Source organism: Amia ocellicauda, chromosome 22 (assembly GCF_036373705.1).
Source record: "Amia ocellicauda isolate fAmiCal2 chromosome 22, fAmiCal2.hap1, whole genome shotgun sequence".
Classification (NCBI taxonomy): domain Eukaryota; kingdom Metazoa; phylum Chordata; class Actinopteri; order Amiiformes; family Amiidae; genus Amia; species Amia ocellicauda.
Window position 1 is genome coordinate 22,692,339 of NC_089871.1, and position 20,754 is coordinate 22,713,092.

General features: G+C 38.7%; 10 non-coding genes across 10 annotated transcripts; all 10 read left to right on the top strand.

Annotated features, from left to right (window-relative positions):
• The first annotated feature begins 2,196 nt into the window (after positions 1–2,196).
• On the top strand, positions 2,197–2,279 carry trnas-uga (transfer RNA serine (anticodon UGA)). The gene has a single exon. It is a non-coding gene; the product is annotated as a tRNA-Ser (tRNA).
• Positions 2,280–3,521: 1,242 nt separating this feature from the next.
• trnal-uaa (transfer RNA leucine (anticodon UAA)) lies at positions 3,522–3,604 on the top strand. The gene has a single exon. It is a non-coding gene; the product is annotated as a tRNA-Leu (tRNA).
• Positions 3,605–6,170: 2,566 nt separating this feature from the next.
• On the top strand, positions 6,171–6,253 carry trnas-uga (transfer RNA serine (anticodon UGA)). The gene has a single exon. It is a non-coding gene; the product is annotated as a tRNA-Ser (tRNA).
• A 1,245-nt stretch (positions 6,254–7,498) lies between these two features.
• trnal-uaa (transfer RNA leucine (anticodon UAA)) lies at positions 7,499–7,581 on the top strand. The gene has a single exon. It is a non-coding gene; the product is annotated as a tRNA-Leu (tRNA).
• A 2,566-nt stretch (positions 7,582–10,147) lies between these two features.
• On the top strand, positions 10,148–10,230 carry trnas-uga (transfer RNA serine (anticodon UGA)). The gene has a single exon. It is a non-coding gene; the product is annotated as a tRNA-Ser (tRNA).
• Positions 10,231–11,475: 1,245 nt separating this feature from the next.
• On the top strand, positions 11,476–11,558 carry trnal-uaa (transfer RNA leucine (anticodon UAA)). The gene has a single exon. It is a non-coding gene; the product is annotated as a tRNA-Leu (tRNA).
• Positions 11,559–14,124: 2,566 nt separating this feature from the next.
• Positions 14,125–14,207, top strand: trnas-uga (transfer RNA serine (anticodon UGA)). Its single transcript has one exon. It is a non-coding gene; the product is annotated as a tRNA-Ser (tRNA).
• A 1,245-nt stretch (positions 14,208–15,452) lies between these two features.
• trnal-uaa (transfer RNA leucine (anticodon UAA)) lies at positions 15,453–15,535 on the top strand. Its single transcript has one exon. It is a non-coding gene; the product is annotated as a tRNA-Leu (tRNA).
• Positions 15,536–18,102: 2,567 nt separating this feature from the next.
• Positions 18,103–18,185, top strand: trnas-uga (transfer RNA serine (anticodon UGA)). The gene has a single exon. It is a non-coding gene; the product is annotated as a tRNA-Ser (tRNA).
• Positions 18,186–19,427: 1,242 nt separating this feature from the next.
• Positions 19,428–19,510, top strand: trnal-uaa (transfer RNA leucine (anticodon UAA)). The gene has a single exon. It is a non-coding gene; the product is annotated as a tRNA-Leu (tRNA).
• The last annotated feature ends 1,244 nt before the right edge of the window (positions 19,511–20,754 follow it).

Consider the following 20,754-nt stretch of genomic DNA (forward strand, 5'->3'; position numbering starts at 1 on the left):
ATGTGGTTATTAGAGTTTGAATTACTCTGTCTTCCTATACACACTGTGCCTACCTGTTCTTGGCTTTTCCTAAGTATATGTATTAAACATGTCTACAACGTTTTAACCGCATGAACACAAAAATAAAAAAGTCTTGAACACATTTACGTAGAATAGCCAGAATCGGGTAATTTTCACCGGCCATTTACAGACATAATAACTCAAATATAACGCATAATCCTGCCTTCCCTTTACAATACAGTCAGTCTGGCGCTCAAGAGGTGATCCCTACCTGTCTACAGTCTTCATTTGCTTACAGGTGTTTTCTTAAAACTGTAGTGAGGATTGACTGGATACAGTGATTACCCCGCAAATAAACACTGATTCGAAACGGAGATTGAAGAGAGCTCGTTTTGGAAATGCCGTGTATGTAAACATGACTGATTCAGGGGGCATCAGTGATACTGGGAATGACAGTGATGATTCGTGGGTCTGTGCCAGTGTTGTGAAAACATCGCGAGTGAAACGCCCGGTCCAAATGGCACCGAGTGCTTTTACTCTACTGATCAATACGCGATTGCTACTGCACATAGTACAGAGTGCAATAACGCAGGCACATCGCATTGAAAATAGCGATTCGTGGACATTATCAGTGGAGGAGTATTTATTGCAATGCTGTCCCGAGCTGTCAGGTATGCAGGCTAAATATATAGTAAATCGTTTATGGAAATACAACACTACTGTGAATGAAAGCAGTGTATGTTAAAAACTAGGTTTACACGATGCTGAATCCGTTTACTTTAGTGTACAATTATGTTTTGATAAATGCAATAGTTGTTTTTGAAGTATAAAATATTGCTTTTGAGCATTATTCCAATATTTACGTTTACACTTGTTTCATTCTCTTATTATATGCCGTTTTTGAGATTTTTGGCTTATTGTAGGCTATCTCGTTATTCATGTTTTGACAGCAGTGTGTGCGTTTAGAAAAATGTGCTTTGTTATTTATGGCAATAATATTAATGTTTTATGATCATATTTTCATTGAAATGCTACATTTGTGCTATGTAAATGTTGGATTTGATGTTCATGCATAAAACTTCTGAGTTTTATAGGATGGTTTGCCTTTGATTGTCATTACACAGCTGTTAAAGAGCTGTCGGTTACAATGACCGGCTTTGGTGCTTGTAGGTAGTTCGAAATGTCGGCACGTCAAACTACTCAAGTAAATGTAAAAAGTAGAACGTTGAAAAACTACTCGGAGTACAACGTACGTCGTTATTGTAACACTGCCAGCCAGCCAGGAAATCAACAATAAGTCTATTAACAGTAAATTAACAATAAGGACTTTTGAAACACACTTTAATGGACTTGAAGTAGTTCTAGGTTTGTATGATCAGTTTTTCTGGAGTTGTCATGATTGAATTTTAAGGAATGTTAGAAACTTGCGATTCATCTATTGTGTATCAAAACGTGCGCATGTACATTAACAATACAAATAATAAAACAAATGTACACAATAAATTGTGTAAACTGGTGTATAAATCGGTATGCACATATCTTAGCAGACATAGACAATTATAAAACATAAAGAACCAGTTATTACAATAGCATGAAACTGAAATATTACATAGCCTATGATGCAACATGAAAGCACTTTGAAATGGCTCCATTACAGCTGCGTGCATCAATGCAGTAAACGTGTTTTTCAACACTACAGTGCCCTATAATATAAAATAATTAGCAGTCATGATCAAACAGGTGACTGATCAAAGCATTGATCCAGAGACCTGGGTTTGCAACATGATCAAGATTGAATATCAAAGGAGAGTTAGGAACTTCCTAAGCCGGTCACAGGACAGGCAAACTGGAGTTATATCAGGTGCAAATCTGCCAAAAAATCCATAAAAAAATAGTGAAAATAAGATATGAATATATGATGTGAAGAAAAGGAATCAACATTTCAGGAATCAACTGATTTTAATTCAAATATTGAGTAGCATGTCAGAATGGAAATTCTTGAGAACAAATGTGAAATTCACATATCTGCTGTTGTTTTGTTTTAGCTGATACTTGAATACATTTCGGTTTGGGCAAGTCAAATAAATAAATAGATAAATCGCGACCCCAGACCCCAGTCTTAAATTTACTTTGACACTGGTGTCCTGGTGTCCTTTGTATTATAGCCCCACATACTGCATTGTCTGATGGGAGGAGGCTGTGATGGCTGAGTGGTTAAGGCGTTGGACTTGAAATCCAATGGGGTCATCCCTGCGCAGGTTCAAATCCTGCTCATAGCGAAAGGCTTTTCAATCTGTGTCCATGTAACAGCAAGTGTCTCTGAGTGTCTTCAGGACAGCACACACATGAATCTAATGTGATCAAGGTGAGTGTCACTATTGATCTTCCTTCCAGACTTGGAAGATAGCATGTGTTTGTTTCTTTCTCAACTGTGTGCAAGGCAGACCAGTTTCTGTTTGTGCCTTTTCATTGATGAGTTTTCATTACGGGGAAATAGCCAGCAACATCCTGGATGATGACGCAGAGTATACATACTCAAACATTCTGAAGCAGTTGTTTTTATCATGCATGCCAGAGCACATCTGCATCGACTCGAACACATATGCGTTTGAAATCAGTGAAAAGTACAGGCATGTAAATGCATTCTTACAATTGTTATTATGAACTGTTAGTAGTAATAACAATCGTAATAATATTCAGTTGACTTGCAGAGGCACGGCACTTTGTATTGACTTTAACATGATTTCAAATGATTTCCTTGAATAGGGAATAAACATATTAAATCAATATCACATAAGTGCGATACAGGGACAATGAACCAAACTATTGTGATTGCATTGCTATATTGAACAATTTATCTGAAGACATGGCTTTTGAAGGCAACCACCTTTCCCTGTGCTGTGTAGTTCTGTGGAGCATGTAGATAGTTGCGCTGCTTGCAAAATAGATGATATCTCTTAAATAGTTGTTTGGGAACTTCTGTGTCTCTCTACAACCAACACATCCTAGTGTGACTATGTAAAAAAGGCATCGACATTGAATCGTGTTTGTTACAGTACACAGCCACAACACAAGCCATACAATAGATAACTGTAGTGTTTCATAGAATATGGGAGGGAGCTGTGCTGCCCGAGAGAGGTGTGATTGATGAGTGCTTAAGGTGTTGGACTTCAAATCAGATGGGTTCATGGCTCTTCAGGTTCACATCCTGCTGAGGTTGCTCAGTCTCTTAATGTCTTTGCTTATGCTCACGGAAACGCTAACTTCTAAAGGACAATCGTATGCTTGTGTCACTATAAAGTGATGCTGCTGAGGATAATCTCGATGGAAAGGCTCTGGGTATCGTCTTCCAATCGATTGGATGCAGTTTGGAAAATAAGCATTGTGCTTTGTGGCAACATACAGAGTCGACATTACTATTACAACTAAACAAGGTCCGAGAACGTAGACGCATACCTAAACAAAAACATTCAGTCCTTTACAACATCATGTCATGAAACGCCTTGTCATTTCCAAACAAGACCAGGATGGCCGAGTGTTAAAGGCGTTTGACTTAAGTTCTAATGGTCATATGTCTGCGTGGGTTCGAACCCCACTCCTGGTAATGCTTTTTGCTCCATGGAAGGACAATACTATGTATTCACTTGAGAGTTCACGCTGTGCCGCTGGGATGTGATGAGGGGAGTAGGGAACCTCTAGCAGAGCTTGAACTGTGTGATTGAGATGTAACTCAGACATTAAGACAAACAATGAGGTTTCGAGTACATGCGTACATCTTTTTCCTCTGTGTTCATTAACGGGACCGATGCCGGAGTACTCCTTTAGGAAGCAGAGGTGGAAAGAGTACTGAAAAATCCTACTCAAGTAGAAGTACTGTTACTTTGATGAAATTTTACTCAAGCACAAGTAAAAGTACTGGTATTAACACTAGAAGCGCCAAGCCGGTCAATTTGACCAATGTGGTTATTAGAGTTTGAATTACTCTGTCTTCCTATACACACTGTGCCTACCTGTTCTTGGCTTTTCCTAAGTATATGTATTAAACATGTCTACAACGTTTTAACCGCATGAACACAAAAATAAAAAAGTCTTGAACACATTTACGTAGAATAGCCAGAATCGGGTAATTTTCACCGGCCATTTACAGACATAATAACTCAAATATAACGCATAATCCTGCCTTCCCTTTACAATACAGTCAGTCTGGCGCTCAAGAGGTGATCCCTACCTGTCTACAGTCTTTCATGTGCTTACAGGTGTTTTCTTAAAACTGTAGTGAGGATTGACTGGATACAGTGATTACCCCGCAAATAAACACGGATTCGAAACGGAGATTGAAGAGAGCTCGTTTTGGAAATGCCGTGTATGTAAACATGACTGATTCAGGGGGCATCAGTGATACTGGGAATGACAGTGATGATTCGTGGGTCTGTGCCAGTGTTGTGAAAACATCGCGAGTGAAACGCCCGGTCCAAATGGCACCGAGTGCTTTTACTCTACTGATCAATACGCGATTGCTACTGCACGTAGTACAGAGTGCAATAACGCAGGCACATCGCATTGAAAATAGCGATTCGTGGACATTAGCAGTGGAGGAGTATTTATTGCAATGCTGTCCCGAGCTGTCAGGTATGCAGGCTAAATATATAGTAAATCGTTTATGGAAATACAACACTACTGTGAATGAAAGCAGTGTATGTTGAAAACTAGGTTTACACGATGTTGAATCCGTTTACTCTAGTGTACAATTATGTTTTGATAAATGCAATAGTTGTTTTTGAAGAATAAAATATTGCTTTTGAGCATTATTCCAATATTTACGTTTACACTTGTTTCATTCTCTTATTATATGCCGTTTTTGAGATTTTTGGCTTATTGTAGGCTATCTCGTTATTCATGTTTTGACAGCAGTGTGTGCGTTTAGAAAAATGTGCTTTGTTATTTATAGCAATAATATTAATGTTTTATGATCATATTTTCATTGAAATGCTACATTTGTGCTATGTAAATGTTGGATTTGATGTTCATGCATAAAACTTCTGAGTTTATACGATGGTTTGCCTTTGATTGTCATTACACAGCTGTTAAAGAGCTGTCGGTTACAATGACCGGCTTTGGTGCTTGTAGGTAGTTCGAAATGTCGGCACGTCAAACTACTCAAGTAAATGTAAAAAGTAGAACATTGAAAAACTACTCGGAGTACAACGTACGTCGTTATTGTAACACTGCCAGCCAGCCAGGAAATCAACAATAAGTCTATTAACAGTAAATTAACAATAAGGACTTTTGAAACACACTTTAATGGACTTGAAGTAGTTCTAGGTTTGTATGATCAGTTTTTCTGGAGTTGTCATGATTGAATTTTAAGGAATGTTAGAAACTTGCGATTCATCTATTGTGTATCAAAACGTGCGCATGTACATTAACAATACAAATAATAAAACAAATGTACACAATAAATTGTGTAAACTGGTGTATAAATCGGTATGCACATATCTTAGCAGACATAGACAATTATAAAACATAAAGAACCAGTTATTACAATAGCATGAAACTGAAATATTACATAGCCTATGATGCAACATGAAAGCGCTTTGAAATGGCTCCATTACAGCTGCGTGCATCAATGCAGTAAACGTGTTTTTCAACACTACAGTGCCCTATAATATAAAATAATTAGCAGTCATGATCAAACAGGTGACTGATCAAAGCATTGATCCAGAGACCTGGGTTTGCAACATGATCAAGATTGAATATCAAAGGAGAGTTAGGAACTTCCTAAGCCGGTCACAGGACAGGCAAACTGGAGTTATATCAGGTGCAAATCTGCCAAAAAATCCATAAAAAAATAGTGAAAATAAGATATGAATATATGATGTGAAGAAAAGGAATCAACATTTCAGGAATCAACTGATTTTAATTCAAATATTGAGTAGCATGTCAGAATGGAAATTCTTGAGAACAAATGTGAAATTCACATATATGGAGATATTCACTATCTGCTGTTGTTTTGTTTTAGCTGATTCTTAAATACATTTCGGTTTGGGCAAGTCAAATAAATAAATAGATAAATCGCGACCCCAGACCCCAGTCTTAAATTTACTTTGACACTGGTGTCCTGGTGTCCTTTGTATTATAGCCCCACATACTGCAGCGTCTGACGGGAGGAGGCTGTGATGGCCGAGTGGTTAAGGCGTTGGACTTGAAATCCAATCGGGTCATCCCTGCGCAGGTTCAAATCCTGCGCACAGCGAAAGGCTTTTCAATCTGTGTCCATGTAACAGCAAGTGTCTCTGAGTGTCTTCAAGACAGCACACACATGAATCTAATGTGATCAAGGTGAGTGTCACTATTGATCTTCTTTCCAGACTTGGAAGATAGCATGTGTTTGTTTCTTTCTCAACTGTGTGCAAGGCAGACCTGTTTCTGTTTGTGCCTTTTCATTGATGAGTTTTCATTACGGGGAAATAGCCAGCAACATCCTGGATGATGACGCAGAGTATACATACTCAAACATTATGAAGCAGTTGTTTTTAGCATGCATGCCAGAGCACATCTGCATCGACTCGAACACATATGCGTTTGAAATCAGTGAAAAGTACAGGCATGTAAATGCATTCTTACAATTGTTATTATGAACTGTTAGTAGTAATAACAATCGTAATAATAATATTCAGTTGACTTGCAGAGGCACGGCACTTTGTATTGACTTTAACATGATTTCAAATGATTTCCTTGAATAGGGAATAAACATATTAAATCAATATCACATAAGTGTGATACAGGGACAATGAACCAAACTATAGTGATTGCGTTGCTATATTGAGCAATTTATCTGAAGACATGGCTTTTGAAGGAAACCACCTTTCCCTGTGCTGTGTAGTTCTGTGGAGCATGTAGATAGTTGCGCTGCTTGCAAAATAGATGATATCTCTTAAATAGTTGTTTGGGAACTTCTGTGTCTCTCTACAACCAACACATCCTAGTGTGACTATGTAAAAAAGGCATCGACATTGAATCGTGTTTGTTACAGTACACAGCCACAACACAAGCCATACAATAGATAACTGTAGTGTTTCATAGAATATGGGAGGGAGCTGTGCTGCCCGAGAGAGGTGTGATTGATGAGTGCTTAAGGTGTTGGACTTCAAATCAGATGGGTTCATGGCTCTTCAGGTTCACATCCTGCTGAGGTTGCTCAGTCTCTTAATGTCTTTGCTTATGCTCACGGAAACCCTAACTTCTAAAGGACAATCGTATGCTTGTGTCACTATAAAGTGATGCTGCTGAGGATAATCTCGATGGAAAGGCTCTGGGTATCGTCTTCCAATCGATTGGATGCAGTTTGGAAAATAAGCATTGTGCTTTGTGGCAACATACAGAGTCGACATTACTATTACAACTAAACAAGGTCCGAGAACGTAGACGCAAACCTAAACAAAAACATTCAGTCCTTTACAACATCATGTCATGAAACGCCTTGTCATTTCCAAACAAGACCAGGATGGCCGAGTGGTAAAGGCGTTAGACTTAAGTTCTAATGGACATATGTCTGCGTGGGTTCGAACCCCACTCCTGGTAATGCTTTTTGCTCCATGGAAGGACAATACTATGTATTCACTTGAGAGTTCAGGCTGTGCCACTGGGATGTGATGAGGGGAGTAGGGAACCTCTAGCAGAGCTTGAACTGTGTGATTGAGATGTAAGTCAGACATTAAGACAAACAACGAGGTTTCGAGTACATGCGTACATCTTTTTCCTCTGTGTTCATTAACGGGACCGATGCCGGAGTACTCCTTTAGGAAGCAGATGTGGAAAGAGTACTGAAAAATCCTACTCAAGTAGAAGTACTGTTACTTTGATGACATTTTACTCAAGCACAAGTAAAAGTACTGGTATTAACACTAGAAACGCCAAGCCGGTCAATTTGACCAATGTGGTTATTAGAGTTTGAATTACTCTGTCTTCCTATACACACTGTGCCTACCTGTTCTTGGCTTTTCCTAAGTATATGTATTAAACATGTCTACAACGTTTTAACCGCATGAACACAAAAATAAAAAAGTCTTGAACACATTTACGTAGAATAGCCAGAATCGGGTAATTTTCACCGGCCATTTACAGACATAATAACTCAAATATAACGCATAATCCTGCCTTCCCTTTACAATACAGTCAGTCTGGCGCTCAAGAGGTGATCTCTACCTGTCTACAGTCTTTCATGTGCTTACAGGTGTTTTCTTAAAACTGTAGTGAGGATTGACTGGATACAGTGATTACCCCGCAAATAAACACGGATTCGAAACGGAGATTGAAGAGAGCTCGTTTTGGAAATGCCGTGTATGTAAACATGACTGATTCAGGGGGCATCAGTGATACTGGGAATGACAGTGATGATTCGTGGGTCTGTGCCAGTGTTGTGAAAACATCGCGAGTGAAACGCCCGGTCCAAATGGCACCGAGTGCTTTTACTCTACTGATCAATACGCGATTGCTACTGCACGTAGTACAGAGTGCAATAACGCAGGCACATCGCATTGAAAATAGCGATTCGTGGACATTAGCAGTGGAGGAGTATTTATTGCAATGCTGTCCCGAGCTGTCAGGTATGCAGGCTAAATATATAGTAAATCGTTTATGGAAATACAACACTACTGTGAATGAAAGCAGTGTATGTTGAAAACTAGGTTTACACGATGTTGAATCCGTTTACTCTAGTGTACAATTATGTTTTGATAAATGCAATAGTTGTTTTTGAAGAATAAAATATTGCTTTTGAGCATTATTCCAATATTTACGTTTACACTTGTTTCATTCTCTTATTATATGCCGTTTTTGAGATTTTTGGCTTATTGTAGGCTATCTCGTTATTCATGTTTTGACAGCAGTGTGTGCGTTTAGAAAAATGTGCTTTGTTATTTATAGCAATAATATTAATGTTTTATGATCATATTTTCATTGAAATGCTACATTTGTGCTATGTAAATGTTGGATTTGATGTTCATGCATAAAACTTCTGAGTTTATACGATGGTTTGCCTTTGATTGTCATTACACAGCTGTTAAAGAGCTGTCGGTTACAATGACCGGCTTTGGTGCTTGTAGGTAGTTCGAAATGTCGGCACGTCAAACTACTCAAGTAAATGTAAAAAGTAGAACATTGAAAAACTACTCGGAGTACAACGTACGTCGTTATTGTAACACTGCCAGCCAGCCAGGAAATCAACAATAAGTCTATTAACAGTAAATTAACAATAAGGACTTTTGAAACACACTTTAATGGACTTGAAGTAGTTCTAGGTTTGTATGATCAGTTTTTCTGGAGTTGTCATGATTGAATTTTAAGGAATGTTAGAAACTTGCGATTCATCTATTGTGTATCAAAACGTGCGCATGTACATTAACAATACAAATAATAAAACAAATGTACACAATAAATTGTGTAAACTGGTGTATAAATCGGTATGCACATATCTTAGCAGACATAGACAATTATAAAACATAAAGAACCAGTTATTACAATAGCATGAAACTGAAATATTACATAGCCTATGATGCAACATGAAAGCGCTTTGAAATGGCTCCATTACAGCTGCGTGCATCAATGCAGTAAACGTGTTTTTCAACACTACAGTGCCCTATAATATAAAATAATTAGCAGTCATGATCAAACAGGTGACTGATCAAAGCATTGATCCAGAGACCTGGGTTTGCAACATGATCAAGATTGAATATCAAAGGAGAGTTAGGAACTTCCTAAGCCGGTCACAGGACAGGCAAACTGGAGTTATATCAGGTGCAAATCTGCCAAAAAATCCATAAAAAAATAGTGAAAATAAGATATGAATATATGATGTGAAGAAAAGGAATCAACATTTCAGGAATCAACTGATTTTAATTCAAATATTGAGTAGCATGTCAGAATGGAAATTCTTGAGAACAAATGTGAAATTCACATATATGGAGATATTCACTATCTGCTGTTGTTTTGTTTTAGCTGATACTTAAATACATTTCGGTTTGGGCAAGTCAAATAAATAAATAGATAAATCGCGACCCCAGACCCCAGTCTTAAATTTACTTTGACACTGGTGTCCTGGTGTCCTTTGTATTATAGCCCCACATACTGCAGAGTCTGACGGGAGGAGGCTGTGATGGCTGAGTGTTTAAGGCGTTGGACTTGAAATCCAATCGGGTCATCCCTGCGCAGGTTCAAATCCTGCGCACAGCGAAAGGCTTTTCAATCTGTGTCCATGTAACAGCAAGTGTCTCTGAGTGTCTTCAAGACAGCACACACATGAATCTAATGTGATCAAGGTGAGTGTCACTATTGATCTTCTTTCCAGACTTGGAAGATAGCATGTGTTTGTTTCTTTCTCAACTGTGTGCAAGGCAGACCTGTTTCTGTTTGTGCCTTTTCATTGATGAGTTTTCATTACGGGGAAATAGCCAGCAACATCCTGGATGATGACGCAGAGTATACATACTCAAACATTATGAAGCAGTTGTTTTTAGCATGCATGCCAGAGCACATCTGCATCGACTCGAACACATATGCGTTTGAAATCAGTGAAAAGTACAGGCATGTAAATGCATTCTTACAATTGTTATTATGAACTGTTAGTAGTAATAACAATCGTAATAATAATATTCAGTTGACTTGCAGAGGCACGGCACTTTGTATTGACTTTAACATGATTTCAAATGATTTCCTTGAATAGGGAATAAACATATTAAATCAATATCACATAAGTGTGATACAGGGACAATGAACCAAACTATAGTGATTGCGTTGCTATATTGAGCAATTTATCTGAAGACATGGCTTTTGAAGGAAACCACCTTTCCCTGTGCTGTGTAGTTCTGTGGAGCATGTAGATAGTTGCGCTGCTTGCAAAATAGATGATATCTCTTAAATAGTTGTTTGGGAACTTCTGTGTCTCTCTACAACCAACACATCCTAGTGTGACTATGTAAAAAAGGCATCGACATTGAATCGTGTTTGTTACAGTACACAGCCACAACACAAGCCATACAATAGATAACTGTAGTGTTTCATAGAATATGGGAGGGAGCTGTGCTGCCCGAGAGAGGTGTGATTGATGAGTGCTTAAGGTGTTGGACTTCAAATCAGATGGGTTCATGGCTCTTCAGGTTCACATCCTGCTGAGGTTGCTCAGTCTCTTAATGTCTTTGCTTATGCTCACGGAAACCCTAACTTCTAAAGGACAATCGTATGCTTGTGTCACTATAAAGTGATGCTGCTGAGGATAATCTCGATGGAAAGGCTCTGGGTATCGTCTTCCAATCGATTGGATGCAGTTTGGAAAATAAGCATTGTGCTTTGTGGCAACATACAGAGTCGACATTACTATTACAACTAAACAAGGTCCGAGAACGTAGACGCAAACCTAAACAAAAACATTCAGTCCTTTACAACATCATGTCATGAAACGCCTTGTCATTTCCAAACAAGACCAGGATGGCCGAGTGGTAAAGGCGTTAGACTTAAGTTCTAATGGACATATGTCTGCTTGGGTTCGAACCCCACTCCTGGTAATGCTTTTTGCTCCATGGAAGGACAATACTATGTATTCACTTGAGAGTTCAGGCTGTGCCGCTGGGATGTGATGAGGGGAGTAGGGAACCGCTAGCAGAGCTTGAACTGTGTGATTGAGATGTAAGTCAGACATTAAGACAAACAACGAGGTTTCGAGTACATGCGTACATCTTTTTCCTCTGTGTTCATTAACGGGACCGATGCCGGAGTACTCCTTTAGGAAGCAGAGGTGGAAAGAGTACTGAAAAATCCTACTCAAGTAGAAGTACTGTTACTTTGATGACATTTTACTCAAGCACAAGTAAAAGTACTGGTATTAACACTAGAAACGCCAAGCCGGTCAATTTGACCAATGTGGTTATTAGAGTTTGAATTACTCTGTCTTCCTATACACACTGTGCCTACCTGTTCTTGGCTTTTCCTAAGTATATGTATTAAACATGTCTACAACGTTTTAACCGCATGAACACAAAAATAAAAAAGTCTTGAACACATTTACGTAGAATAGCCAGAATCGGGTAATTTTCACCGGCCATTTACAGACATAATAACTCAAATATAACGCATAATCCTGCCTTCCCTTTACAATACAGTCAGTCTGGCGCTCAAGAGGTGATCTCTACCTGTCTACAGTCTTTCATGTGCTTACAGGTGTTTTCTTAAAACTGTAGTGAGGATTGACTGGATACAGTGATTACCCCGCAAATAAACACGGATTCGAAACGGAGATTGAAGAGAGCTCTTTTTGGAAATGCCGTGTATGTAAACATGACTGATTCAGGGGGCATCAGTGATACTGGGAATGACAGTGATGATTCGTGGGTCTGTGCCAGTTTTGTGAAAACATCGCGAGTGAAACGCCCGGTCCAAATGGCACCGAGTGCTTTTACTCTACTGATCAATACGCGATTGCTACTGCACGTAGTACAGAGTGCAATAACGCAGGCACATCGCATTGAAAATAGCGATTCGTGGACATTATCAGTGGAGGAGTATTTATTGCAATGCTGTCCCGAGCTGTCAGGTATGCAGGCTAAATATATAGTAAATCGTTTATGGAAATACAACACTACTGTGAATGAAAGCAGTGTATGTTGAAAACTAGGTTTACACGATGTTGAATCCGTTTACTTTAGTGTACAATTATGTTTTGATAAATGCAATAGTTGTTTTTGAAGTATAAAATATTGCTTTTGAGCATTATTCCAATATTTACGTTTACACTTGTTTCATTCTCTTATTATATGCCGTTTTTGAGATTTTTGGCTTATTGTAGGCTATCTCGTTATTCATGTTTTGACAGCAGTGTGTGCGTTTAGAAAAATGTGCTTTGTTATTTATAGCAATAATATTAATGTTTTATGATCATATTTTCATTGAAATGCTACATTTGTGCTATGTAAATGTTGGATTTGATGTTCATGCATAAAACTTCTGAGTTTATACGATGGTTTGCCTTTGATTGTCATTACACAGCTGTTAAAGAGCTGTCGGTTACAATGACCGGCTTTGGTGCTTGTAGGTAGTTCGAAATGTCGGCACGTCAAACTACTCAAGTAAATGTAAAAAGTAGAACGTTGAAAAACTACTCGGAGTACAACGTACGTCGTTATTGTAACACTGCCAGCCAGCCAGGAAATCAACAATAAGTCTATTAACAGTAAATTAACAATAAGGACTTTTGAAACACACTTTAATGGACTTGAAGTAGTTCTAGGTTTGTATGATCAGTTTTTCTGCAGTTGTCATGATTGAATTTTAAGGAATGTTAGAAACTTGCGATTCATCTATTGTGTATCAAAACGTGCGCATGTACATTAACAATACAAATAATAAAACAAATGTACACAATAAATTGTGTAAACTGGTGTATAAATCGGTATGCACATATCTTAGCAGACATAGACAATTATAAAACATAAAGAACCAGTTATTACAATAGCATGAAACTGAAATATTACATAGCCTATGATGCAACATGAAAGCGCTTTGAAATGGCTCCATTACAGCTGCGTGCATCAATGCAGTAAACGTGTTTTTCAACACTACAGTGCCCTATAATATAAAATAATTAGCAGTCATGATCAAACAGGTGACTGATCAAAGCATTGATCCAGAGACCTGGGTTTGCAACATGATCAAGATTGAATATCAAAGGAGAGTTAGGAACTTCCTAAGCCGGTCACAGGACAGGCAAACTGGAGTTATATCAGGTGCAAATCTGCCAAAAAATCCATAAAAAAATAGTGAAAATAAGATATGAATATATGATGTGAAGAAAAGGAATCAACATTTCAGGAATCAACTGATTTTAATTCAAATATTGAGTAGCATGTCAGAATGGAAATTCTTGAGAACAAATGTGAAATTCACATATATGGAGATATTCACTATCTGCTGTTGTTTTGTTTTAGCTGATACTTGAATACATTTCGGTTTGGGCAAGTCAAATAAATAAATAGATAAATCGCGACCCCAGACCCCAGTCTTAAATTTACTTTGACACTGGTGTCCTGGTGTCCTTTGTATTATAGCCCCACATACTGCAGCGTCTGACGGGAGGAGGCTGTGATGGCCGAGTGGTTAAGGCGTTGGACTTGAAATCCAATGGGGTCATCCCTGCGCAGGTTCAAATCCTGCGCACAGCGAGAGGCTTTCCAATCTGTGTCCATGTAACAGCAAGTGTCTCTGAGTGTCTTCAGGACAGCACACACATGAATCTAATGTGATCAAGGTGAGTGTCACTATTGATCTTCTTTCCAGACTTGGAAGATAGCATGTGTTTGTTTCTTTCTCAACTGTGTGCAAGGCAGACCTGTTTCTGTTTGTGCCTTTTCATTGATGAGTTTTCATTACGGGGAAATAGCCAGCAACATCCTGGATGATGACGCAGAGTATACATACTCAAACATTATGAAGCAGTTGTTTTTAGCATGCATGCCAGAGCACATCTGCATCGACTCGAACACATATGCGTTTGAAATCAGTGAAAAGTACAGGCATGTAAATGCATTCTTACAATTGTTATTATGAACTGTTAGTAGTAATAACAATCGTAATAATAATATTCAGTTGACTTGCAGAGGCATGGCACTTTGTATTGACTTTAACATGATTTCAAATGATTTCCTTGAATAGGGAATAAACATATTAAATCAATATCACATAAGTGTGATACAGGGACAATGAACCAAACTATAGTGATTGCGTTGCTATATTGAGCAATTTATCTGAAGACATGGCTTTTGAAGGAAACCACCTTTCCCTGTGCTGTGTAGTTCTGTGGAGCATGTAGATAGTTGCGCTGCTTGCAAAATAGATGATATCTCTTAAATAGTTGTTTGGGAACTTCTGTGTCTCTCTACAACCAACACATCCTAGTGTGACTATGTAAAAAAGGCATCGACATTGAATCGTGTTTGTTACAGTACACAGCCACAACACAAGCCATACAATAGATAACTGTAGTGTTTCATAGAATATGGGAGGGAGCTGTGCTGCCCGAGAGAGGTGTGATTGATGAGTGCTTAAGGTGTTGGACTTCAAATCAGATGGGTTCATGGCTCTTCAGGTTCACATCCTGCTGAGGTTGCTCAGTCTCTTAATGTCTTTGCTTATGCTCACGGAAACCCTAACTTCTAAAGGACAATCGTATGCTTGTGTCACTATAAAGTGATGCTGCTGAGGATAATCTCGATGGAAAGGCTCTGGGTATCGTCTTCCAATCGATTGGATGCAGTTTGGAAAATAAGCATTGTGCTTTGTGGCAACATACAGAGTCGACATTACTATTACAACTAAACAAGGTCCGAGAACGTAGACGCAAACCTAAACAAAAACATTCAGTCCTTTACAACATCATGTCATGAAACGCCTTGTCATTCCCAAACAAGACCAGGATGGCCGAGTGGTAAAGGCGTTAGACTTAAGTTCTAATGGACATATGTCTGCGTGGGTTCGAACCCCACTCCTGGTAATGCTTTTTGCTCCATGGAAGGACAATACTATGTATTCACTTGAGAGTTCAGGCTGTGCCGCTGGGATGTGATGAGGGGAGTAGGGAACCTCTAGCAGAGCTTGAACTGTGTGATTGAGATGTAAGTCAGACATTAAGACAAACAACGAGGTTTCGAGTACATGCGTACATCTTTTTCCTCTGTGTTCATTAACGGGACCGATGCCGGAGTACTCCTTTAGGAAGCAGAGGTGGAAAGAGTACTGAAAAATCCTACTCAAGTAGAAGTACTGTTACTTTGATGACATTTTACTCAAGCACAAGTAAAAGTACTGGTATTAACACTAGAAACGCCAAGCCGGTCAATTTGACCAATGTGGTTATTAGAGTTTGAATTACTCTGTCTTCCTATACACACTGTGCCTACCTGTTCTTGGCTTTTCCTAAGTATATGTATTAAACATGTCTACAACGTTTTAACCGCATGAACACAAAAATAAAAAAGTCTTGAACACATTTACGTAGAATAGCCAGAATCGGGTAATTTTCACCGGCCATTTACAGACATAATAACTCAAATATAACGCATAATCCTGCCTTCCCTTTACAATACAGTCAGTCTGGCGCTCAAGAGGTGATCTCTACCTGTCTACAGTCTTTCATGTGCTTACAGGTGTTTTCTTAAAACTGTAGTGAGGATTGACTGGATACAGTGATTACCCCGCAAATAAACACGGATTCGAAACGGAGATTGAAGAGAGCTCGTTTTGGAAATGCCGTGTATGTAAACATGACTGATTCAGGGGGCATCAGTGATACTGGGAATGACAGTGATGATTCGTGGGTCTGTGCCAGTGTTGTGAAAACATCGCGAGTGAAACGCCCGGTCCAAATGGCACCGAGTGCTTTTACTCTACTGATCAATACGCGATTGCTACTGCACGTAGTACAGAGTGCAATAACGCAGGCACATCGCATTGAAAATAGCGATTCGTGGACATTATCAGTGGAGGAGTATTTATTGCAATGCTGTCCCGAGCTGTCAGGTATGCAGGCTAAATATATAGTAAATCGTTTATGGAAATACAACACTACTGTGAATGAAAGCAGTGTATGTTGAAAACTAGGTTTACACGATGTTGAATCCGTTTACTTTAGTGTACAATTATGTTTTGATAAATGCAATAGTTGTTTTTGAAGTATAAAATATTGCTTTTGAGCATTATTCCAATATTTACGTTTACACTTGTTTCATTCTCTTATTATATGCCGTTTTTGAGATTTTTGGCTTATTGTAGGCTATCTCGTTATTCATGTTTTGACAGCAGTGTGTGCGTTTAGAAAAATGTGCTTTGTTATTTATAGCAATAATATTAATGTTTTATGATCATATTTTCATTGAAATGCTACATTTGTGCTATGTAAATGTTGGATTTGATGTTCATGCATAAAACTTCTGAGTTTTATACGATAGTTTGCCTTTGATTGTCATTACACAGCTGTTAAAGAGCTGTCGGTTACAATGACCGGCTTTGGTGCTTGTAGGTAGTTCGAAATGTCGGCACGTCAAACTACTCAAGTAAATGTAAAAAGTAGAACGTTGAAAAACTACTCGGAGTACAACGTACGTCGTTATTGTAACACTGCCAGCCAGCCAGGAAATCAACAATAAGTCTATTAACAGTAAATTAACAATAAGGACTTTTGAAACACACTTTAATGGACTTGAAGTAGTTCTAGGTTTGTATGATCAGTTTTTCTGGAGTTGTCATGATTGAATTTTAAGGAATGTTAGAAACTTGCGATTCATCTATTGTGTATCAAAACGTGCGCATGTACATTAACAATACAAATAATAAAACAAATGTACACAATAAATTGTGTAAACTGGTGTATAAATCGGTATGCACATATCTTAGCAGACATAGACAATTATAAAACATAAAGAACCAGTTATTACAATAGCATGAAACTGAAATATTACATAGCCTATGATGCAACATGAAAGCGCTTTGAAATGGCTCCATTACAGCTGCGTGCATCAATGCAGTAAACGTGTTTTTCAACACTACAGTGCCCTATAATATAAAATAATTAGCAGTCATGATCAAACAGGTGACTGATCAAAGCATTGATCCAGAGACCTGGGTTTGCAACATGATCAAGATTGAATATCAAAGGAGAGTTAGGAACTTCCTAAGCCGGTCACAGGACAGGCAAACTGGAGTTATATCAGGTGCAAATCTGCCAAAAAATCCATAAAAAAATAGTGAAAATAAGATATGAATATATGATGTGAAGAAAAGGAATCAACATTTCAGGAATCAACTGATTTTAATTCAAATATTGAGTAGCATGTCAGAATGGAAATTCTTGAGAACAAATGTGAAATTCACATATATGGAGATATTCACTATCTGCTGTTGTTTTGTTTTAGCTGATTCTTAAATACATTTCGGTTTGGGCAAGTCAAATAAATAAATAGATAAATCGCGACCCCAGACCCCAGTCTTAAATTTACTTTGACACTGGTGTCCTGGTGTCCTTTGTATTATAGCCCCACATACTGCAGCGTCTGACGGGAGGAGTCTGTGATGGCCGAGTGGTTAAGGCGTTGGACTTGAAATCCAATGGGGTCATCCCTGCGCAGGTTCAAATCCTGCTCACAGCGAAAGGCTTTTCAATCTGTGTCCATTTAACAGCAAGTGTCTCTGAGTGTCTCCAGGACAGCACACACATAAATCTAATGTGATCAAGGTGAGTGTCACTATTGATCTTCCTTCCAGACTTGGAAGATAGCATGTGTTTGTTTCTTTCTCAACTGTGTGCAAGGCAGACCAGTTTCTGTTTGTGCCTTTTCATTGATGAGTTTTCATTACGGGGAAATAGCCAGCAACATCCTGGATGATGACGCAGAGTATACATACTCAAACATTATGAAGCATTTGTTTTTAGCATGCATGCCAGAGCACATCTGCATCGACTCGAACACATATGCGTTTGAAATCAGTGAAAAGTACAGGCATGTAAATGCATTCTTACAATTGTTATTATGAACTGTTAGTAGTAATAACAATCGTAATAATATTCAGTTGACTTGCAGAGGCACGGCACTTTGTATTGACTTTAACATGATTTCAAATGATTTCCTTGAATAGGGAATAAACATATTAAATCAATATCACATAAGTGCGATACAGGGACAATGAACCAAACTATTGTGATTGCGTTGCTATATTGAGCAATTTATCTGAAGACATGGCTTTTGAAGGCAACCACCTTTCCCTGTGCTGTGTAGTTCTGTGGAGCATGTAGATAGTTGCGCTGCTTGCAAAATAGATGATATCTCTTAAATAGTTGTTTGGGAACTTCTGTGTCTCTCTACAACCAACACATCCTAGTGTGACTATGTAAAAAAGGCATCGACATTGAATCGTGTTTGTTACAGTACACAGCCACAACACAAGCCATACAATAGATAACTGTAGTGTTTCATAGAATATGGGAGGGAGCTGTGCTGCCCGAGAGAGGTGTGATTGATGAGTGCTTAAGGTGTTGGACTTCAAATCAGATGGGTTCATGGCTCTTCAGGTTCACATCCTGCTGAGGTTGCTCAGTCTCTTAATGTCTTTGCTTATGCTCACGGAAACGCTAACTTCTAAAGGACAATCGTATGCTTGTGTCACTATAAAGTGATGCTGCTGAGGATAATCTCGATGGAAAGGCTCTGGGTATCGTCTTCCAATCGATTGGATGCAGTTTGGAAAATAAGCATTGTGCTTTGTGGCAACATACAGAGTCGATATTACTATTACAACTAAACAAGGTCCGAGAACGTAGACGCAAACCTAAACAAAAACATTCAGTCCTTTACAACATCATGTCATGAAACGCCTTGTCATTTCCAAACAAGACTAGGATGGCTGAGTGGTAAAGGCGTTAGACTTAAGTTCTAATGGACATATGTCTGCGTGGGTTCGAACCCCACTCCAGGTAATGCTTTTTGCTCCATGGAAGGACAATACTATGTATTCACTTGAGAGTTCACGCTGTGCCGCTGGGATGTGATGAGGGGAGTAGGGAACCTCTAGCAGAGCTTGAACTGTGTGATTGAGATGTAACTCAGACATTAAGAAAAACAACGAGGTTTCGAGTACATGCGTACATCTTTTTCCTCTGTGTTCATTAACGGGACCGATGCCGGAGTACTCCTTTAAGAAGCAGAGGTGGAAAGAGTACTGAAAAATCCTACTCAAGTAGAAGTACTGTTACTTTGATGAAATTTTACTCATGCACAAGTAAAAGTACTGGTATTAACACTAGAAGCGCCAAGCCGGTCAATTTGACCAATGTGGTTATTAGAGTTTGAATTACTCTGTCTTCCTATACACACTGTGCCTACCTGTTCTTGGCTTTTCCTAAGTATATGTATTAAACATGTCTACAACGTTTTAACCGCATGAACACAAAAATAAAAAAGTCTTGAACACATTTACGTAGAATAGCCAGAATCGGGTAATTTTCACCGGCCATTTACAGACATAATAACTCAAATATAACGCATAATCCTGCCTTCCCTTTACAATACAGTCAGTCTGGCGCTCAAGAGGTGATCTCTACCTGTCTACAGTCTTTCATGTGCTTACAGGTGTTTTCTTAAAACTGTAGTGAGGATTGACTGGATACAGTGATTACCCCGCAAATAAACACGGATTCGAAACGGAGATTGAAGAGAGCTCGTTTTGGAAATGCCGTGTATGTAAACATGACTGATTCAGGGGGCATCAGTGATACTGGGAATGACAGTGACGATTCGTGGGTCTGTGCCAGTGTTGTGAAAACATCGCGAGTGAAACGCCCGGTGCAAATGGCACCGAGTGCTTTTACTCTACTGATCAATACGCGATTGCTACTGCACGTAGTACAGAGTGCAATAACGCAGGCACATCGCATTGAAAATAGCGATTCGTGGACATTATCAGTGGAGGAGTATTTATTGCAATGCTGTCCCGAGCTGTCAGGTATGCAGGCTAAATATATAGTAAATCGTTTATGGAAATACAACACTACTGTGAATGAAAGCAGTGTATGTTGAAAACTAGGTTTACACGATGTTGAATCCGTTTACTTTAGTGTACAATTATGTTTTGATAAATGCAATAGTTGTTTTTGAAGTATAAAATATTGCTTTTGAGCATTATTCCAATATTTACGTTTACACTTGTTTCATTCTCTTATTA